Raw genomic sequence first — 13,627 nt, 5'->3', positions numbered from 1 at the left:
ATCCATGTAGTTGGAAATGGCAAGATGTTATTCTTTTTGATTACTGAGTAATACTCCATTGTATAGATATACCACATCTTCTTTTTCCATTCACCCATCGATGGACATTTGGGCTCTTTCCATACTTTGCCTCTTCTTGATAGTGCTGCTATAAACATGGGGGTGCCTGTGTCCCTTCAAAACAGCACACCTGTATCCCTTGGATAAATTCCTAGTAGTGCAATTTCTGGGTCATAGGGTGGTTCTATTTTTAGTTTTTTGAGGAACATCCATACTGTTTTCCAGAGTGGCTGCACCAGCTTGCATTCCCACCAACAATGCAAAAGAGATCTTCTTTGTCTGCATCCTTGCCAACATCTGTTGTTGCCTGAGTTGTTAATGTTAGCCATTCTGACAGGTGTGAGGTGGTATCTCATTGTGGTTTTGACTTGTTATTTCCCTGATGATGCGTGATGTAGAGCATTTTTTCATGTGTCGGTAGGCCATCTGGATGTCTTTGGAGAAATGTCTACTCATGTCTTTTGCACATTTCTTCACTGGATTATTTGTTTTTTTGGGGTGTTGAGTTTGATAAGTTCTTTATAGATTTTGGATACTAACCCTTTGTCTGATATGTCGTTTGCAAATATCTTCTCCCATTCTGTCCATTGCCTTCTGGTTTTGCTGATTGTTTCCTTTGCTGTGCAGAAGGTTTTTATCTTGATGAGGTCCCAATAGTTCATTTTTGCTTTGGTTTCCCTTGCCTCTGGAGACGTGTTGAGTAAGAAGTTGTAGCCGAGGTCAAAGAGGTTTTTGCCTGCTTTCTCTGGTAGATTCTATACTCCTTGAGTTATGACTCATGGATCCCAGTTCCTGCTGTGTGTGCCCTGGGGCTACTGGCTTGGTCGCTGGTAAGAATTGCAGCTCACAGGCTGGGGTGCCCTTTCTTGCACCCCTACCTGTCTGGGTGCCCCCTGTTCTTGCAGTGCCAGCTCTTCCCCTCCAGGCAACTTCTCATCCTCCACTGCTGGGCCCTTGGTGGCTTTTCATCACCCACCACTGTCCTGCAGAGCTGGCCTTCCCTCTCCCTTGCTGCCCATAACACAGGTGCATTTCCATCAGAAAACTGTCTTCCTTTGAAGTCATTTCTCTGGACTCTGCCCATCTGTCACCATGGCTGCCCGAGAGCCAGACCCAGGTTACCTTATCCTCAGTTCCTGGCCCCTGAATCACAGTAGACATCAGTGAACATAATCGATGAGTAAAGGGACTCTGGTTTTATTCTCTTCTTGTAATCTCGACTAAGTCACCTCCATTATCCTCCTGGCTTCAGTTTCTTTGTGTGTGAAATGGGGTTACTAATAGTCCTTTTGACCATCTCATGTGGCCTGTGTAAGTAGTGAGGAACATGCATGGCTAAGTGTCCTCTTCTGCATGGTGTGGACATACACAGTTCTCCAAGCTGTGATGGCTTCTGAACCACATCCAACATCAACTCTGACACTGGCTCACCCAGAGGGTGGGCCGCATTTATTTGTAGAAACACTTAGAATCACTTACTGTGTGTCACACACAGCTGAAACATTTTACACTATTATCTCATGTGATCCTATCTGCCACTCTCTGAGGTGGGATCTTCTCTTATCCCCATTTTATAGATGGGGGAAACTGAGGACAGCTTGCACCCATTGCTTGAGGCAGAGGTAGTGAGGAAAGGAACTGAGTCTAAATACAGGCAGTCAGTCATGCTGTGCAGTCCAGGCTGTTAACCTTTTTTTTACCAACTACCTTTCCACAGCTCGCAAGGGCCACGGGGCTGGTAGCAGTGTCATGGCACATGTGAAGGATGGTCACAATTGTGACATCACAGGAGAGAATGGAAACTCCTAGACCGAGTCCCACATGCTGTCCAGGGGGCTCCCTACAGATGTGGCTCCAGGCGATTTCACCGTAATAAATGCAGACCTCTTAATCAGGTGGTCTGACAACTATGCCATTTGCCAGGGAAATTATGCCCCTCTAGAAGTGGTTGCGGGGAGAATAAGAAAAATAAATGAGTCGGGAGTATGTCAGAGCTGATAAGCTTCAGGGGCCTGGCTGGAACACAGTGAGGACGGGCTTTTTAAAAGCAGTTGCTTGGCACAGCCATGGGAACTGGTTTCACATGCATCCATCACCAGGGAATTGCAGCCGGCTGCCTCTTGCAGCGCTGGTCGTGAGCCTGCCTCTTCTGTCTCATACCTGGCTGGTTGGTCCAAACTTCCATTACTGTTGTGAGTGCCTTGAATGCCCCATAGGGCTTGGGTGATCCCACTGAGTGATCTGTGCATGAGAGAAAGCACCAGCAAGCAGCACGAATGTCCTGGCTTTGCCACGTCGTGGCAACAGCAAAGCGTACTGGTCCCCCTTCTGAGTGCACAGCGTTTCATGGTTTCCAAGTACGCGCACATCCCTGGCGTCATCTCCCACACTGAACACCTTGGATTTGTTTGCTTCGTGTGGACACAGCCTGTGCTGGGCCCTTGGTGGCCAATGCTGTTGGTCAGAAGTTTTATTCTTCGGGCCATTTTAGCTTCCGCTAAAAGTTGTCTTCCAAACTCAGCCAGCCAAGTACTTTGCCCCAGGGTAAGGTGCCGTGTTCCTTTTGAGGTACCATATTGAAAGCCCATGAACTTCTAACTGAGTGGGGAAGGGTTAGGGTTTATCATCTCCATCCCATTTTTCTAGCAGAAGAAACAGTATTGCCATCCAGAAGCCTGGTGGCGAGGTGCCGAGTCCCTGGGGCAGGTTATTGTCCTTTGACAATTAGACCCGTGTTTTTCTGTGGGCACTGGTTGACTGACCTTCCCAGGGCTGGACAGGCACTGCACGCTTGGTCAGGGGTTCACTGCTGCCCACTGTCTGTTAGAGAACAATTTATAGGCTCTTCAAACAAGTCCTCCGGGTATAGAGTAATGTGACGTGGCTGCCATTTAAATCTTGTCACAAATACATCTCAGTCCCTGGAGCTTCTCTTTGGGAAGAAACAGGATGCCTAATAAAACAATGAATAATAATTCGGGGATGTTCATTATTTACAGCTGCCCCAGGTCATTCGTGAATTATGCAGCCTTCAATTAGGCTTGATTTCTTCCTTCCATGGAGTCATCTCTCCAGACTGCCATCACTGTGGGTGATATCCACACACCAGCTAATTGTACCATGAGGGCAGTTTCCCATTTCTTAAATGCTTCAAGTCCCTTGGCTGAATGCTTATGTTCCACAAACTCTACATCTCAATGATGAGTCCCTGGATGCTGAGAGGCAGAAAGAAAGACCAGAGATTAGTCTTGACAGAGAGAGTACATTCTTCTCTCTGCCAGGCATCAATGAAAGGCTTCACTGGGTACATGGGGGAGAGAATTTTAAAGGCTCTGTTGGAGCAGCCACCGGGTGAAGGAGAAGGTCAGTGCCAGTTGTCTCTCTGAGCTTGGGGAGCTCAGGGTGGCTGAGAAGCAACAAGCCAGGAAAGGGTGTGGGGTTGAATCACTTCCCAGAGCATGCCACCAGTAAGTGGCATTGGGGTGCAAGCCCTGGCTCCCCGCTGATGCTCCCCTCTCTGCAACACTCTGGGTGGATGGGGAGTGTTGGGGAGGACCGGAGGTGGGGGTGCTGGGCAGCAGCTAGCCAGGCAAGGTGAGCACCCCCTCCCCCCGCCCCGCTGTCTTTTGCTTACCCGTCACTTTCAGCCCCGCGTTTGGCATGTAACTGAAAACAAGACCTTTCCCTAATGCGCAGCTTAATGATCCCTTTAATGCCAGAGCTGTAGCATCACTTCTCACTCGCGCCTGTTCCCTGTCAGCCATGGGGCATTAAACCGGTGATAAAAATGCCTTTTTGGCATGGTCCACAAACTCACCAAGAGGCTCCTGGTAGCAGTATAGCCATCCAGCATGAAATCAAGAGGCAATCACCGCAGACGATGTGAGATGAGCTATGCGCAGGAGCAATTAGGGGAGCCCACGTCCTGGGTGCTGTCCTTCAAGGTCTCCTTGCATGTACCCACTGCCCTGCCCGACGGGGAGGACTCCCACCCTGGAATCCAGCAGCCCGAGTTAGGTCCTCAGGTGAGCACTTCTCCGTTCCCTGTCTGTGTTCGGGGCAGTGGAAGATGCTTCCTCACGTCTTTAATCCGATCAAACACAGCATTCCTGACCTGGAGTGGTGGGGGGGGGGGGCCTGGGAACGCACATCTTCGGTTATGTTTTCACTCCAGAAAATATAAAACACAATCGAGAAAAAAAAAAGGAGAGAAATGCCCAGTTATGAATATGCATTAACATGATGCTGCATTTGGCGCTGGAGGCGGGAGCCATTTATTTTAAGCAGATCGGATCTTGATGCATGGCCCGTGAACGTGCGGACTTCTCTGTCATGCAAACGCGCTGGGCGAGTTTGATTTATATGGTGTGGCTGTGAGGTTTTGTTCCCAATTAAAAATGAACCGAGAAAAATCATTAATTTAACTACTGTATATTAAATTTGCATTAAAACATCCGTTTGTCTATATTTATATGTGAGTTATCGAAAATGTGAGCTCGTGAATTCTAATTTTTGAGATCACATGCCAAATATTGAAGATAAATTTTATTTATCTCTGCAATTAATTCTATGAGAACAAATAGCTCTAATTTAGGGGATGGCAGATGTAACTGTCCACCGGTGCCCTCCCTGCATAGCAAATATAACATTCATCTTTTCTCATTAGGGTCCTCCCGTGCCTGGTCTCAAGATCTGCAAACCTTGGCCATGTTTCTGTACCTGGTGCTTCTAACCAACCTCAGCAGACACGCCTAGAAAATACTTGGGAAGTATGGACCCTGTCAAATCTCGTTTTTCTACTTCTCTGTGATGTGCAAAGACTTCAACTACATTCCAAAGGCTAAATAAACCTTTCTTCAAAGGTTATCTTGACATTAGCTACTCAGGTGGAAGGGTTGGTGGCTTCAACATCAGTACATGGATGGTAGGGAAGGGAGGCTGTCTCCCGATCTCTCTACCAGGGCACCAGCATTTCTGGTTAAACCTAGGACTTTGCATTTCCCCATTCTCTTTCTGCAGGAGGCCATCCCACCAGCCTACTTTTCCTGGGCTGGGCACAGGTTTTGCAGGTGATAGGGCAGTCATGGGCAGTCAGGACGCGGTGCTTCTTGAGGCACATGAAACTCAGGGCTCCAGTCATATGGCTGCAGTGACCAGTGGTGCTCCAGTTGTGTTGTTCTCAGAAGTTCTGTCCATGGGACAGCCAGCCACTGTTCGTCATCACCCAGACACGTAGAAAGGGACAGCGTAGTTACTCTAAAGGCTTTCTTTAGGTGGACGGTTGCACACGTTGCCAGCACTGGTGTCTGGTATGTAAGGACTTAGGTTCTTCGTGGACTTATGCTATATTTAGCCGTTAATTTGAGGCAGTCCCTGCTCCCAAGGAGCAAAATAGTCCATGACAAATGCAGTGTGTCGGGTGCTGTGATTAGGGCCAGACTAGGGGAGTTGGGAGCTAGAAGGGGGGCACACTTGTTCGTACTTGGGAGGCTGACCACTGATTGGGTAGCTGAACTCACACTTCTTCCCCTGAAGGGTTTTCACTGTATTGAGAGTTTCTTAGAGCCATTATGATGATTGTCATGTTGGTATAAGGGCTGAATTGCCATATCCCTTCATTCCCAGACAGAAAACTGTGGGTGGGCCTTCTTTGTGCAGAGTATGGTAGTTAGGGTAGGAGGAGTGTGTGTGTGTGTGTGTGTGTGTGTGTGTGTGTGTGTGTGTGTCAGGGGTGGGGGTCCTTTCATTATACCATAAAATACAGTCTCACATGCTCACTGTCTCCTCTGCAAGCAGGGCTAAGCCCTCTCTTCCATGGACCCATTAGCAAAAGGCTCCTTTTCCATGCTGAGAATTGATTTCCTGTGCATGGTATGCTGATCTCACCCCCTGAGTCTGATTCAAGGGCAGCTCTACAGGTAGTCCTGGCCTTGGCCTCCACCGGGGCCAAGGAGCAGCTCCCCGTAGTCTCTCTTACATGAGAGGGACCCAAGTCTGAGTTTAGATTGCTGGATTCTTCAGAGACTCAGTCCTCCCTGCGGCAGGTCACGGGTCATTGGTGAAACTGATCATTTTCCAACACAGTAGCTAGCAGCTCCGGGAACTTTCCCCCGCCTTGCTCCTCTCTCAGGGAGGCCACTTCCTCCTTCTGATTAGCAGCATTTCCAAAATCACACTTTGTAATAATCAACCCCAGGGACACTGAGTCAAGTACCACATATTATCAATGACAGTTGTCATGTCAAGACTTTTCTTCATTTCCCTCAGTAACAGGATGATCAGACAGCTTCCCCTTTGATTTTCAAAGAGTAGATCACTCTTATATTTGGCTTTAGTACACATTAACGTGTCCGGGAACCATCACAGACTCCAGGTGGGGCTGTAGCCGAATCCTCCCCCTTGGCTCCATATGGGAAACATCTGACTTGGGGCTGTTGGAGTCAGGAAGGGGTGCAATAGTCACCTTTTATTACACTGAGGTTGGCCAACATTTGTCTGTGTGGCCGGAGGCTGGCTCTGCTTTTGTTACCCCTCCTGGCCCAAGCGTCATGTCATTCAGGGGCCACTCCGAAAAGCAGGGGATAGGCGACCACTTGTCACGGCCTGGCTGGGGTCTGCCGTCCCTGGACAGATTGACAGCTGGAGCCAAAGCTAGAAGGAGGCTGAGGTTGCAGCTGGTGCACACGCCTGCTGCCTGGCCATCCCGCATTTGCCCTGCTCCGGATGACTGGTGCTGTACCCCAGAGGCATATGAAAATTACCTTAAACTCACACTCATTTGGGGTATGCCTGTGCTGAGCTCACCTCGGCTGCCCTGGCTGCCCCTGCCTCCTCCAGACATCCGGGCCTCTCTAGAGAGGCCACAGCCCAAAAGGAAGGACTCTAGCTTGAGTCCCACAGATCCGGGTTCACTTCTGACTCTGCCCACGACCTTGAGCAAATCATTGCCTTCACTAAGCTTCAGTTTCCTCGGCTTAAAATAGGGGTGACAAACGGTATCTTTTATGAGGATAATGGAAACTAATGCACATGCCATTATCAGCGGAGGGGCTAGAACTCTGTGAGTCCTTGCAAAGGTGGGCGTTGTGATGGCAGTATTTATTCTGCTGTAAGCAGATCACGGCGTTACTTGGTGTCCACCGTTCCTCTCAGAATGTGGGACAAGGGGCCTGTAAGGTGGGGACTTCTCCTGTGGGGCTGGTAAGAGGATTTCCTTTGTTGTGTATTGAGGACTCACTGGGAATCAAGCTTGCCTATAATCATCAGTTGTTTCTTGTCCTTAGTGAGACCTTGGATGAAAAAAGATCAGAGAATGAGATCTGGTAATCCTCTAAGAAGTGGGACCGTGTGTCAGGGGAACTCTGGGTAGGATGTGCTCACTTACGTTGAGAGACATCCACAGAAGTCTGCCTGGAGGAAGTGGGGCTGGAAGGATGAGGGCCACCTCCTTGGAGAGGATCCTGTGTTTGAAGCTATACTTACTGCCCTTATGCTCAGGTGTTACGTGCCTTCTGGGTATCCTTGTTTCCCAGGTGGGGGTGGGGAGAGGTGTTGAATAAATGAATGAAAATGTGAATGGATGGATGGATGGATGGATGAGTGGATGGATGGATGGGCGAGAAGGCCTAAAAATCTGTGCCATTTTTGTGGAATGCATTCTGGGATTCTTTATGTTGATTGTGGTGAGCCAGCAAAGAAAAGTTTTTCAAAGTGATCAGACTTACGATTAATGGAATCAAAATAAAACGGGACTCCTACCTGTTACTCTGACATTCCAGCTCATGTCACCATCATGACTTTTTTTCTGAGCTCTCTTGAGTCTTATCCATGTATCTTACCTGGTTGGGAGGGAGAGCTCAAGGATTCTCCTGCACAAAGATTCCTCCCCTGCCCCCCCAGGGCAGACCCTTGGGAAGGTAGAGGCAGGAAACTATGTGGTTTGAGGGTGAGGGAGGCAGGGTGCCTACATGCAGAGAGCTCCTGTGGGGAAGGGCAGCTCTCACCCACTGAGGACCTGAGCGGATACCTGTTCTGCAAATAGGTGACTGACTGGGATCCTCCTACAGGCACTCTCAGAGTTGACTTCCAGGGATTCTCATGTGAGGCCTGGAGTTAATCGAGTCCCTTTTATATCTCTGGGCCTGTGCCCCGGAGGCCCCTCCCAGCTGCACTAGGGACAAGCCTTTCTTTCAGGGCTTTTCAAGAACTTGGGTGCCCAGGTTGCTGAGAACCACTTCAAGAACATGGTCTAGTCCTCATGTTCAAGGCATCACACTTCCCACTGCAGAAAGGAGTTAACACAGCAGGCCCAACCCTGCTATCCTTAGAAAGCCCAGCTTGTATTTTTGTACTTGGGTGGTACCTGGGAACTTGGCTGGTCAGCACTTCCTTACACTGATCTGGAACTTTCCTTAAATGATGAAGGAGGCTTACTGTGCCTGGGGTGTTTGTGCCAGTGTGGTTTGTGATGAACACTTGGGTTCCTCCCAGGAATGTGGAACTTTGGTACAGGCTAGACAGAAGGAGTCTGTGTGACCAGTCCCCACTAAAAACCTTGCTCTCAATGAGATTCCTAGGGCAAAGACATCACACAGGATACTCATCTTCCTCAGTGGGGAAAGATTAAGCTCTTGGTGAGCCTGGTGGGAGGGAGAACTCATAGAAAGTCTGCACAAGGATTCCTCCAGACTCTGCCTGTGTCTTTTCCCCGTGGGATCCAGCAGTATATCGTTACCATCCCGTCGTCATGAATCTTAGCTCTGAGCACAGCTCTGCGCTGAGTATTCTAGTGAATCTCTGAACAAGGTCCTGTGGCCCTGCCACCACCAGCTTCTCCTTCTACTGGGCTACATGTGTCTGAGGATAAGAGGCCTGCCTGCAGTCCTGTCTGTACCCTCTTCTCTTCACCTGGGCCACACATGCCATGACGGCCCATCCTGCTTGATGGGGGCTGATCACTAAAGGCCAGTCTGATGGCACTGTGAGGTGAGACCAGGCAAAGCTTATCTCAAGGATGAAAGTAATAATAACAACAATGATAACAGCACTTGGTAGTGGCAGCTACCATTTATTGGCACTTTTCTAGGGAAAGGCTTTTTGGCCCCAGAATTCCAGATCCAGTAGTGGAGGCTCTGCCCTCTAACAACATTTGATAAACTTGACCATGGCTTCCTCTCATCAGAGTCCAGTTAGGATCCCATCAGGGAGACTGAGACCATAGCAGGGTGTTGTGCTTGCTGTGTTTCTACTGATTGTAACGGCAGAAGGCACTGGGATCCCCATGGCTGGGGACCATAGGAGACAAAATGAGGCTGTGAGAACCTGGTGGCTTGGAGTAGGCTTTGTGGGGCTGGGGCTCAGATATCTGAGGAGGGACACTGCTCAAATGGTATTGGAATCAATGGCCACTGCCAAGGTGAAGGCTATTACTGGGTCAGGCTGCCCTGAACAAGAAATTTCCTCCTCCAGCCTTCTCACTTCTCCTTAGCGCCTCCACTGGTAAAACCTAGCAGGAATCCATGAGGCACAGGGGCACTGTAGTCTCCCATCCAAGCGCTGACATCCCTTTGGTGCAGTCCACCCCTTACATACACACACACTTACACACGCATGTGCGCGCGCGCGTGCGCGCGCACACACACACACACACACACACACAAATTCACGTACACATTTGTGAACTTCTGTATGACTTGTGTGCTCCCCTAACAAGATGCAATTGTCCTTGGTACAAATGACTGTGCTCTCTCCCCAGAAGGGGGAGACTCAGAAGCTTAACAGTTGCTGTATCCATACCTGGCAAAACTGATTAGTCTTTTAATTCAGTTATGATTTCACCTATCCATGCTGTAAAGGCTAAATTTTGAAGTAAATGACCACTAGTAATCCTGCTTTTAAAATATAGGAAGGAAGAGCAAAGAAAGATGAAAGTAGTTATTATGAATACATATAAAGAGGCAGGAAGGAAAATAAGCACAGCTGCTCTAGTTTGTGTTTCAGTAACTGGTCACAACTCCACAATTGATAAATACAATTCTTCCTTTTTTTTTGAGAGCATAAGTGAGCAAGAGGCAGAGAGAGCGAACATAAATGAGTGAGAGGCAGAGAGAGAGAGAGAGAGAGAGAAAGAATCCCAGGAGGGGCAGAGAGAGAAGCAGGACTCACTTGAAGCAGGGCTCAAGCTTACCCTACATGGGACCCAAACTCACAAACTGTAAGATCATGACCTGAGCCAAAGTCAGATGCTTAACAATGGAGCCACCCAGGCACCCGATAAATATAGTGCTTTTCTCTTGCTGTCTTTCCCATATTCCCTTGCCTTCAACTAGTTGGGCTTTTTTACGGATGGGTGTTCCAAATCCTAATTCCTGAAGGTGTTAATCCGCAAGGGTCCTGTCTTTTTCGGTTATAGTAGTTTTCCGTTACCTTGGGGCAGACGTGGAAGTACCAAGAAGTGCTGCAGAGAATCCCCTGATTCCAGATAGACTTTCCTACCCTTCTGTGGAGTTAGGACACACTTTCCCTTCGGCCAACAGGATCGATAATCCCAGCCCACCAGTGTTCTGTTAGTTCTAGGAGAGCCTCGTTGGCCAAGGAGCTGCCTCACCTTCCGGTTCAGCGGCATCATCGTTGCAACTGTGGTGGACATTCTTCCCTTGAGTTCTATGACTTCTGAACAGCAGAGATCAAATCTACAAGGGTAGAAAGAGAAATTTTGTGAATGAATTATTCATTGTAGAGAAGAGCCACTTCATTTCTACCCTTTGATTCCAGACCCATATATTCTGGCTGTGGGGGAAATAATATCATGTATTGGTTACTGATCCACACTACATACTGCTCCCTGTAAGTCAGAATCCCAGCCTTTCTGGGCATTGTCTTAACAAATGCCCTAACTCTTAGTTTTCCACTTGCTCCCCCTACCCTGATCCTACCCTGCTATTTCTTCATGGCCTCTTTTGCTGGCTCCTTCTCTTCTCACCAGCCTCTGAATGTTGACTCATGTAGGCCTTATTCCCTGGTTCCCTTTTCTTCCATAGCTTCGCTCTATCTCCAGGTGATCTCCTTAGTCTCAGGGCTTTAAATACCTTATATACAGGGAGGATTCCCAAATTTTTATCTCCATCCCTGCCTTCTCACCCTGAAATCCACACTGATAGACATAACCAACCCTCTACTCAAGAGCTCCACTTGGATTTCAGATAGGCTTCTCAAAACGAACACGTCCAGAACTGAGCTCTGGATCCCCCCCTCCCCCTCCCCCTCCGTGTGCTGATGCACAGCCCTGCCCCTCCCCCGGGCTTCTCCATGTGAGTTACTGGTATAGATGGTCATATGCGCTTGTGCTCAGATCTATAATCTTGGGATTATCCTTGCTTTTCTTATACTCCCCCTCCAAGCCCTCAGCAAGTACTATCATCTTCATCTTCAAAATAAATCCAGAGTCTGACTAGCTCTTAGCCCTCTGCTGTTACCCTCCACCCCTGCAAGGCATCATTTCTTTTGTTTGAATCATTTATTACAACAGCCCCTGAACTGGTCTCCCACCCCTGCCTGTCAAGCGTTTGTTCTCGACACAACAGCCAGAGTGATCCTTTAAAAATGCTTCTTCCTTGTACTTGTCCCCACCCAACATAATCTACGTTCATTTGTTTGTCACATTAAATTGTCTCCTTGCATTAGAACGTAAGCTCCAGGAGAGTATTGCTCTGTTCACTGCTGTCTTGGCAGCGTCTAGAATACTCCCTGCCCTGTTGTAGGTTTTCAGTAGTTATTTGTCTAAGAAATAAGTGAATAAACGCAACATCTTCTTCAGTCCTCACAATGACCCACTGAGTGGTTAAGTAACTTGACCGAATTCACTGAACTATTAAGTAGCAGATTCAGGATTCGAATTGTCTTTGGAGTCCAAAGTTATAGGTCTTAATGCTCTGGTAGACCATTCCTCATCTGTGTTTATTCCCAGCCTGCTTGGGCCCAAAGAGGATACTTCCCTAGGATCAGAAATGAAGGATGTAAATCTCTATTTATGGAGCTTTATTTTGTTTACTGGCAGGATACATTTCACAAGCCTGTGGTTGGTGTCTCCACTGAGTGGGATCCACCTCGCTCTTTAGCTACTGGTATTTCCACAGTAGACCCCTCTGGTTTCTAAATGGGCCGCTCCCTGTGAGGGCCCTGTGTGGCAGAGACCTTGGATGTTATGAGTATGCAGTCCTGTGGGCTGCCAGGGCAGAGGGCATTCCTGATTCCATATCCGTGTCCCTGGTGCACAGCTCAAGTTGTAGATAAAGCTGCTCAGGTCCTAAGGAATTCAGCTCAATGACCTCCAGACCTCAGGACGTGGGTGTTTAGATTGCCTCCCTGGAAAAGAATCTCAGCAGAAGAATTTTTATTTGAGGGCAAAGTAAATGTTTTATAAATTCAGGCTGACGTGTGTGAGAATGATTCTCCATTGGAGGGTTTCAGCTTTTCAACAGAGGCACAATTTGTCAATTTTGGTTTTACTTTTACAAGCACTATCTTTTCCGAAGTCTAAATTTGTGTGAGCACGAATGTACTAATGAAACATGACATTTTCCTCTATGAAATGCACCTTCTCCGGGGAAGGGTTTTAAAAGAGTTCATAAAACTTCTCATGGCATTTGGGAAAGCACATCATTATATCTGTAGATGTTTGGAGGCAGGACTGAAGCCCTCGTGGTGGAAAAGTACTCTGAGTAATTTAAACTATTAACATCAGAAGTCTAAACAGAATACAGAATTAGACAGGAGAAGTAAAGGGATACAAACTCCCCACCCCCTTTCCAGATTCTGATAATGGACTGGCTTGCGAGTATAAGAAATTCCCATTATGGCAATAATCACAATTTAATTTTCAGGGTGACACAAACTTGACTCAGTTTTATCGTAAGCAGCCCAAAAGAACAATCTGTTTTTTAAACATCTGAGCCTGTAGATTGAGTCAAAATCCAAATCTCATGGTGTTCTTGAATCTTCATGTAATAGAAAATTGGCAATATTAATACTAATGTTTTTTGCTGTTAGGCTCCAAATTGCTTATTATCCAACTCTTTCTAAGGCTGAGGAGAAGGCTTTCCTAAGAAAAAAGAAAAATGTGGGGAGAACAGTTACATTTCAAAGCATTTTTGAAGAGCTGGAATCTTGAAAGGAGAAACTAATTAATAAAAAAGTCCTGTTAAAAGCGGGATTACTTTTGGAGAGCTAAGAATACATGCAGTTTAAAGTGTTTTTAACAAAAGGCATTGTTATAAGGTTTCTCTATCTGTCTGGAAGTGATTGAAGAGTATCCAGAAAAATCCCAAAGGCGGTGTTAGTCCATGGGGTTATAAGATAGCGAAAAAAAATGTAAACCTCGTTTTATTCATACGAATTTCAGTGTTAGAATATCTTTCAGACATCCTTAGGAGAAGATACTTCTTGGAAAACAAAGAAGATGAAAGGATATTGATGCCCTCCCCTATTATTGTATTTTGCTGTGGTCTCTACCTGCCTCATATACTGTGGACAAGTAGACATTAAACATGATGATTAATGCATTCATACA

The sequence above is a fragment of the Panthera uncia genome (genome assembly GCF_023721935.1).
Source record: "Panthera uncia isolate 11264 chromosome A1 unlocalized genomic scaffold, Puncia_PCG_1.0 HiC_scaffold_17, whole genome shotgun sequence".
Lineage (NCBI taxonomy): Eukaryota > Metazoa > Chordata > Mammalia > Carnivora > Felidae > Panthera > Panthera uncia.
This window is presented reverse-complemented; position numbering follows the sequence as displayed.